The 8,038-nt window shown below is 31.2% G+C and overlaps 1 long non-coding RNA gene across 2 annotated transcripts; it reads left to right on the top strand.

Annotated features, from left to right (window-relative positions):
• Positions 1-490: 490 nt before the first annotated feature.
• On the top strand, positions 491-2,896 carry LOC144997658 (uncharacterized). 2 transcript variants are annotated; one of them, XR_013659887.1, is made up of 7 exons: positions 491-1,384; positions 1,777-1,827; positions 1,919-1,970; positions 2,112-2,202; positions 2,279-2,337; positions 2,462-2,539; positions 2,639-2,896. It is a non-coding gene; the product is annotated as an uncharacterized LOC144997658 (long non-coding RNA). The 2 variants fall into 2 exon arrangements; XR_013659886.1 differs by having other exon boundaries at positions 491-1,162; positions 2,639-2,895.
• The last annotated feature ends 5,142 nt before the right edge of the window (positions 2,897-8,038 follow it).

The following is an 8,038-nucleotide window of genomic DNA, read 5'->3' as shown; positions in this document are numbered from 1 at the left end:
AGGGATGGGTAATCGTGTTAATTATTTGACATGTTATGTGAAGAAACAAATTAATTATATTATTGTGGGTTGAAAACCCTATATATACTCATCAGGTTTCCCAATCTGACTCACTCAGTTTATTGTTATTACAGGTGTCGATATGAAGCTACATTACACTGAAAGATTAAAGGAGATGTAAATCACTAGTGTAAACGAATGTAATGTCTATTTATATTTATGTTTCTGTATTGACAATGATATCCCAAGGTTTTAATATAAGCAAAAAATATATTTCTTCGGAAATGCTTTGATAATATATTTATCATGTTTTTTGGGAACAAATTCCGCAATATTATTCTTTAAAATGAATACTCTGATTTTCAAATAAGCATAAATAAAATTTTTAAAATGACCGTGAATTTGGGGATGTTACAATTGATACCCATTCTACAGCTTCATCGACTATTTCTTTTTACCCTAATACCCTTTTTACTTTACATGTCAAATTAATTCCACCATCGACATCTTTGAATTCTTACTCTCTTCTACATCAATGAGGTGGTGATGCAGACATTAGCCATGACCGGCGTCATTGGATCGAAAATTGAGATTGGCGGTTAAAGAGATGAAGAGGTTGTCTGATTTTGGGTTTTTGTTGAAGGTTTTTCTTCCATCTTTAATGTACATATATATTAGAATTAGAGAGAAATAGAAATATGCCGGTTCCAATATAAGAAATCTTTATCTACTTCTCATCTTCTAATGCTGACGACTTCACCGACGACATTTACATCGATTTCGAAATCATAATCGAAATAGAAACATATAGAGAATGATGGAGAGTGATGTGTTTGTTCTTTAACTTTGTTATTCAATCTTTGGCAATTTTTATTGACTTTGGGTCGGGACCTCGACTTAGATAATCATACGCTTGAATCATATATGTTACACTCCAGATGTTTGAAGTTTCTTCCTCCAATAGGCTTGCTTGACTGACCGCCATCTTCTTCCAGTGTTCTTTTAGCATGAAAGCTCTCCACCCCCATCATCATACTATTACACAACAAAAATACGACCTTTATTAGCGTCGATTTTCAGAGAGATGGAGGTTCGTTGCCATTTTCGTCTGTACATGGACCACCTCTTTCTTCGAAACACAAAGAAAGCGAATAGCCATCAGGTATATTCTCAAGGGAAGTGATTGTGTTTCTTGCAACAAGATTGGTTTCTATTTTTTCTTCTTCTTCAACAACCACTAATGCCTAATGGAATCCCTAAAATCGATTTCAATATAAAACTAGCTCTAGTTTCTCTCTAATTCATCTGTAAATTGGAAATGAATTACAAGCAACAATCATTATCCACTATCACTCATCATCTAGACTCCTCTGCATATAGTGAGGTAAATCATTAGATTCAATATTTTTATCATTTAATTTTTGTCAACTGTCACTTTACTCCTTCCTGACAAAGCATGGTTCCTACATCAATTTTCGACTTGCACGTAGCCTGTATGGCAGGCTTCCAAAGAGACGACCTTTAGACGCTTGAGATCCTACCATCTACCATCTCAGCAAATTTTTTAAAAAAAGTATTATTATTCATGTATAACTATTATTTTCTCCTAAATAAATATTACCTTTATTATTTTACAGAAATGCATGACACAAATGATAATTCTTGTTGTTACCTTCCCATTTTTTGGTCATTTTTATGATTAGCTCCATAAAGTATTACTAGAGTTCAATTTATTTTCTTTATTTCATATATACCCCTTTTCATGATTATGGGCAGTGAAAACTTACTAATGTATTACTTTCTAAGGAGCTAGCACGGTACCTGAAGGTGATTGTTTTTCTTTTTTACTTTTTGTTTGACTTTTTAGTTGCATAAAATGCGAACCTTTTTTAATTTACTTATAATTTTTTGGAATTAGGAAGAAGGTGTGAAAGTGACTGCGAATTCATTTCCTCTCTATACCGATTCAGGTGAGTGTCGACCTCTCTTTCTTAGAAGTCAAAACGTCCATGGATGTTTAAGTTTTACGCATTTGTTATGATGTTCACAAGTTATGTTGATAGAGTAATTTTATTCTCTTTTCTTCTCGTTAAATGTTGTTTGAATTTCAGTTGATTTACATCATACTAGCAATCTCACCTGCCAACCACGATATTGCAACATCTGGCGCAATTAAACTTGCCATAGTATTCGATACATTAGGTATGTTTTCCATATTTTGTCAAAATAGTTATTTTTCTCGACAGTTTTTCTTATGACGTATTTCTAAATTGATCAGGTGAAAAGACTTTTTATATGTTGAAAAATCTTGACCTCATGGACAAAGGAACCCCTTAGGTTAGCCTTCTTTTTCTCAATCAATCCCACATAGCTGAGGGGTCCATGGATTGGTGCGCCTACATGGAGTTTACTATTTACAAACTTCTCTCACATATCTAAAGTGATTGGTTAATGTCGGTAGATTCCATACCCCTTACTACAATTGAGGAAGATCTTGCAAAACATTTGATAGCTTGTGGATTTACCTCTACCCTTAAAGGTAAAAATGAAGTCTTTTTCACTTTAATTAAAGAAATAAATTTTCATATTACAATATGCATAAAAATTTGATATTTTTCTCCTTTTCTATTGTTTACAGAAGGATAATTGTCTTAGAAATGCAAAAGTACGATCAACTACAACCTAAATTATTCATAGATACAAGACACTTAGAGGAAATGTACAATAAATACAAAGGTAAGTTATGTGTTAACCATTTTGTTGTCATTTTTCTTTTGTTTGTAATATGGTTCATTACTTTTTTATATGCTTGTGCTCTTATCTTGCTTTATAAATGCTTATATACGAGTTGCTTTTCAGTTGATGATGGATTCTTTACAATATTCAAGTGATATCTATTATCTTTCTGACATGTGGATCCATAAGATATTGTTATGGTATGTTAAAAATTAAATGTAAAGCATAAGTTTATTAATTTACAAGCACCAACTTACTATAAGTGTAGAACAATAGTGATTTTTATGAGTTTTGTACAAAATGCCTGTGCATACTCTTTTTTTGATAAAAAAAAAAATTTGATTTTGACATTTATTACCAAACTGTCCCTATATACTCTTTCTTAGTAAAACAATATTGATTTTATATTATTTGTTTAACAACAAAATAGAGGCTAAACCAAGCCAAAACAAGACCCACACTCGAAACCTTCACTTACAACAAATGAAACAAGTACCGGTTATAAATGATTTTTGCAACATATTTGTGAATTGCCTTCAAGACAATGATAAGGTCAGTTTATTTATTCTATTTTTTTTTTTTAAATTTCATTCCAGTTGTTACTAACCCTAGTACAAAAATGATCTACAGACACACCAAAAAAGCGTGATTATATGCGTATAGTGACATTTTATTTTTTCATTGAAAATGTAACGGAAAGTAACGTCATCGTATGAGTCTTATGGTCACTTTAAAATGTAGTGTCCGTATAAAATGAAAGCATGTGGTCATATTATAAAAGTGTGGCAATTGTGTATGGAATTTTGTTCCTAAAATCAATCATTTTATCCAATATTGTAGCGTTAAACCGTCAGCAGACACATTTATTTAGTAATTTTAGTGACTGTATATCACCAACTTGCGACATGCATGTTGTTTTAGTGTGTTGATTTCTAATATATTGTCACACAATTTAAAGTTTATTAAGACTATTGTGTATCTTTTGCAAACATTTGGTTACGGTGAGTATGACCATGTTCGCTAAATGGCCACATGTAATTAATTCCATAAGTGGCGATTTGCTAATAATTAGTCACAAAAACAATCAATTTTTTTTTACTATTGCCTATCGTATAGAGACACACAATGAAGTGAAACACAATCATAAGTATTATAAAGACACACATTTTATTAAAATTAAAGACTATTGGGTATCGTATAAAGACTATTGGGTATCTTTTAATAACATGTAATTTTATATGACCGTGTTCGCTAAATGGCCACATGTAATTAATTTCGTAAGTGACGATGTGCTAATAATTAGTCACATAAACAATCAATTATGATATTTATTTGCAACAAATTTTATTTTATGTTGTTATTGTTTAACTTATAGTCACAAAAACTTTAGCAAAAATATCATTTAAAACAATTGTAGACTCATAATTCGTATATATTATGGCTATTGTTAACCGTTTAGCCACATGTTAAAAAATGATGTAAAGTAACCATTGTATAATTTTATAAACATTCAAAATCTATAAAACATAGCCAAATTTATTTTAAAGCCACAATAATTCAATTTTTATAGTTACTTGTTCTCTATTGTAGACACATCAAAATAATATAAATTAAAGTAACCAAACCCAACAACATGAAATAATATCAAAATTCATAATTTGATATTACTAATAATTGAAATCCGAATCCATACATTAAAACCCTAATTAAAATACCAAAAAAAGAAAATTGTACTAATTGCAAGTATACAAATTATGGTAAATAAAGCAAACACATCATAAACCAAAACCTAAACAAAACTAAGCATTCATGTTATTGGTACTGCTCCTTGTCTTCTTGAGAAGAGTATCAGGTGATATCTAAGTTAGTTTCCTCTTCTTTAAGTTTTAAAATTCATGGTCTTAATGTGATATCATATCTAGTACGTATACCAACAACATTGAAACAAAAAAATGAGTTCATTAAAAACTAGTTTATGAAGAAAAAAAAATGTAATGCACAAAGAAGTAAACATAAACAAACCTTTGAATCAGCTTTCACAAGGTATTTTGGCCATGGAACAAAACTTTTATACGCCTGCCCAACTATTTTGAATTCTGCAGTTTCATGGGGTAGAAATGAATCTTTTTTTTTACCAATTCATCAATGGAAACTTTATAGCAATCATCTTGTAAAGGAACTACATGAATGAAATGTCTTTCTGATGATAAGTGAACGGTACCACAAGCAACAATGTTCCTTTTATTCAGATATGATAGACTACACTTGATTGGCTATAATGATAAGTAATATTAGAGTCTGAAACAAATAGACAGGAATGTATATTCAGCATGAAAAAAAATACTGATCTAGTGAAAGGTTTTTTTTTTTTGTGAAATTGTTAATATCTCAGGATTGATAGTGGTAGACTTAGACTCAACAACTTTTCTGGTGGGTTTTGGTTTTACCTAATATAAAGATTCAAGACATATATGTAAAATTATATTTTAATATAAAAAGAGAAATTAAAAGTAATGAAAACTGTAAAGTTAGTATGTACTAGTGTCACAGATTTCAGGGAAGACAATTGTGTATCGGGAGTTGCAGTTGCAGATTTGGTTTGAACTGTTTTCTTGGTGGAATTATACAATTACCTAAATAAGTTAAATTCCCAAATCAAAAGGTAGAAATTAGTACCAAAAAAATATATAACAATGATGATCTTGTGAGATGATGACATATTGGTGTTAAGGGTTCTAATGGTTCCTTGGTTTTGAGACTAACAAGTGTTTCACTACTTTCAACAATCTTGTCACTTGAAATATACTTGCAAATATAAAGAAACAGGGAATATATATATATATATATATATATATATATATATATATATATATATAACAAATGCAATTTACAAGTAATATTGTCAATAGATGTTGTTTATAAGATAACTTACAAGTGTTGGAGGTAGATTTGCATAGTCGGCTCCTTTTGCAATAAGATGAGCCAAAACTAGCTTTAGTGTTTGATCTTGTTCATTAACCTTTGTAGATAAACCATTGAGTTCAACATTTTTTTTCTCAAGATCAAGTTTTCCATTCTACAGTGCAACTTTAAGATATTTAATTTCCTCCTTAGAAGATCCTTTGTAGCGAGGAACATTGAAATATCTATTGTACGTGACTTCCGTGCCGACACCCTTTAAAAATCCGCCCTTTTCCTTGCCAAAAACTAAGGTCAGGGCATCCGTGCCCGCTTCAACATTTAGTTGTCCTACTTTTATCTGCTTTTCATGTTCCATCTAGCACAAAAAATTTGATTAATTATTGTCCTACAAAAAACCGATACAAATCCTTAAAGTAAAAGTCATAAAATAGTTTAGTGAAGTTACTAGTTTATCCGACATGAGTTTAACATCTTCATCTTTAAATTCTCCTTTACTTTCACGTCCTTTACACAACATAATCGACCTTGGGGGCATTTCTTCATTTGAAATCACTTTCTCTTCAATCTTGATAAAAAATAAAATTGTAAAAAATATAAAGCAAAATCCTGTTAACTACAATGCTATGAAGTTAATACAATCGGATCATATAGCTAAAGACCAAGCTTACCAACTTCCGCCTTAGAGTCGTATACCCCCTCGTCCCATCCGATGAGCATACTTTGACATCTTTCGTGCTTTCATAGTCCTTTGTGACACAACCTATCAAAAAAAAAGATTTGACAAGAACTTTTTGGTAAGTTTGTGATAAATAATGGAAGAAGTTTTGGAAAAAAATTGTAACATTAAACTCTTCAGATTGCGTATATTTCACAAATTTGTTACAGTCATATTTTTCAGTAATCAGTGCACGATCATGAATGGAGATTTTTGAAAGCTTTTTGGTATTTCCTAGATTTGGCTTGATATAATATGCATACAATTTCCTTCGAAAGTTTCGTATAAGGATACCAAGCCTATTCATCAAAAATTGTTTTCCAGTTTCATCAACTTCAAAAAAGAGCTAAAACGAAACAATAATGAATATGTTAGTAACACATGATTTATACATATAATATGAGATGCAGTTAATAATAGAGAAAATATTATTTACTTTAATCTCTTCCCATAGTTCTCCTTTACTTCTGGGGTTACTTTCTTCCATCCTAAAGCACCCAATCCCACTTTCTCGTGGATAAGATCTCAGAAATAGCTAACGAACAATGCATTATACTTAGCCAAAAACTTACCCAATTCATCGAACTGTACATGTTTTTTTGCCACCAAAATTGATATACTCAGTCGTTAGTTTTGGCAGTCGTGTGATGCTCCTCTTCCTATTTGATCTTGTGGGAACTGGGTCTTGGATATCTTCATCAGAATCTGAATTGCTATTGTAATCATTGTTTTTTCCTTCCACATCTTCGGTATCTGAATCATACACTTATGTGCCATCATCATCTTGCTCATATTCCAGATCATACTCGGGCATATCATCATGTTGTTGGTTATTCACCTCCATGATTCTTTGGTTGATATGAAACATAGGAAACAATTTTAATTAGTGGTATATAGATGAAAATTATGGAATAATCAATGTGATTTAAATAGTATAAAATTAATACGCCATAAATGGAGGTTTGTTACCAAAATTAAGGAAAATTACTTGATCCCATGTAATGATCTTCACAGTTTTGGCGGTAAGATAGATGAAAACTTCCTGCATTGATTTGAAGCAAAAAATGATATCGAAATAGGTTTCCTCCCATTGTAATTGCATAAATTGTTTAACATAATCAAATCGTTTCTAGTATTTATTCTGGCACTATACCAAGAGAACCGTGTAACCATTTGGAAACATGGACTTTTGGAAACTTAATCCTTATAGATGTGTTTTTTATATTAATATATATATATATATATATATATATATATATATATATATATATATATATATATATATAATAGGAACAATTTATAATATATTTATACTTTAAGATCCAACCCCAATTCACTTGTGTCACTAACCTACCCAACTGTAACCGGCCCATACACCTAACTCATACATCTAAACCCTAACTCACATGTGCCACTGACCTATCCAGTTGGAACCGGCCCATACACCTAACTCATACATCCAACCCTAACTCACTTATCCCACTGACCTACACAAATGTAACCCATACACCAAACTCAGACATTTAAACCCTAACTCACCTGTGCCACTGACCTACCTAGCTATAACTGGCCCATACACCTAACTCATACATCCAAACCCTAAATCATCTGTGCCACCAACATACGAAGCTCTAACCCACACATCGAACCCAAACTCACTTGTAC

The sequence above is a fragment of the Lactuca saligna genome, chromosome 5, assembly GCF_052625555.1.
Source record: "Lactuca saligna cultivar CGN05327 chromosome 5, ASM5262555v1, whole genome shotgun sequence".
In the NCBI taxonomy this organism is placed as follows: domain Eukaryota; kingdom Viridiplantae; phylum Streptophyta; class Magnoliopsida; order Asterales; family Asteraceae; genus Lactuca; species Lactuca saligna.
Note: the sequence above shows the minus strand (reverse complement) of the source record. Positions and strands in the feature narration are given on the sequence as shown.